A 1,483-nucleotide genomic window follows, 5' to 3' on the forward strand; every position below is an offset into this window, starting at 1 on the left:
AATAAAAGCAAGTGACATTAAGCTAGAAATGTACACATTTTGCAAAAAACAAAAATGATAATAAAAAGAGGATCAAAGCATAAGAAAAATTGGAATAATGAGTTCATCTTTTCTTTAGTTGAACAGTCATTTCTAAAGGAAAAATATAAGCAATGTACTATATGCAAGTAATTGTAAATTCTGACTGAGTGTTGCAGAATGAAAATTATTTCTAAGATGAGCAATTAGGTTGTTGGTCCGAGACTTCTAGGATTATCAGAGATGTGAGATTATTTAGCATACACTCTATTAATGGTTCAAACTGAGCTCTCATTTTCTATCCTCTCAGGTGAGATTTCCTACAGTCATGGAGAGGAGCAATCACACAGTGACTGAGTTCATCCTGTTGGGCTTCACCACAGATCCAGGGATGCAGCTGGTCCTATTTGTATTGTTCCTTGGTGTGTACTCTCTGACTATAGTAGGAAATAGCACCCTCATTATGTTGATCTGTAATGACTCCCATCTCCACACACCCATGTATTTTTTTCATTGGAAACCTGTCTTTTCTGGATCTCTGGTATTCCTCTGTCTACACTCCAACGATCCTAGTGACCTGTATCTCTGAAGACAAAAACATCTCCTTTGCTGGCCGCCTGTGCCAGTTCTTCTTCTCTGCTGGGCTGGCCTATAGTGAGTGCTACCTGCTGGCCGCCATGGCTTATGACCGCTATGTGGCCATCTCCAACCCCTGCTTTATGCTCAGGTCATGTCCATAAAACGATGTGCATTTCTGGTAGCAACCTCATATCTTGGTGGTTTTGTTAACTCTTCAGTCATCACCAGAAAAACATTTTCCTTTAACTTCTGCAATGACAACATCATTGACAACTTTTTCTGTGATTTGCTCCCCCTGGTAAAGCTGGCCTGTGGCAAGAAGGATGGCTATCAAGGTCTGATGTTCTTCCTCCTGGCCTCCAATGTACTTTCCCCTGCTATGCTCATTCTCGCCTCCTACCTTTTCATTTCACCACCATCGTGAGGATCCCCTCGGCCCAGGGCCACCTCAAAACCTTCTCCACATGCTCTTCCCACTTGATCTCCGTTACTTTATACTATGGCTCTGTTCTCTACATCTACACTTTCCCCCGATCTAGCTATTCTTTTGATAGAAACAAAATAGTTTCGGCTTTCTACACTGTGAAATCCCATGTTGAATCCCATGATCTACAGCCTGAGAAATAAAGATGTGAAAGAGGTTGTGAAGAAACTCTTCCAATACATCAAGATGATCTTCCACTAATGAGAAGCAAAGAGAATTTTAGGTCAGGTTTTTATTTCAAGCAGAGCTGTCATTCATGCTCCATCATGATCAATTCCACTCATGACACACGATAGTTCAAGATATCTAAAATAAAAAACAAAAACTTAGAGAAATGTAGAAGAGAAAATTGGAATATATAAGCATTTGAATGGAATTTCATGTTACTCTGAACTTAAAACA

The 1,483-nt window shown here is 40.0% G+C and overlaps 1 pseudogene; it reads left to right on the forward strand.

Moving 5' to 3' along the window:
* Window positions 1–346: 346 nt before the first annotated feature.
* Window positions 347–1,282, forward strand: LOC103257082 (annotated as a pseudogene).
* The last annotated feature ends 201 nt before the right edge of the window (window positions 1,283–1,483 follow it).

Source organism: Carlito syrichta, unplaced genomic scaffold (assembly GCF_000164805.1).
Source record: "Carlito syrichta isolate Samal-C Ts95f unplaced genomic scaffold, Tarsius_syrichta-2.0.1 Scaffold79814, whole genome shotgun sequence".
Taxonomy (NCBI): Eukaryota; Metazoa; Chordata; class Mammalia; order Primates; family Tarsiidae; genus Carlito; species Carlito syrichta.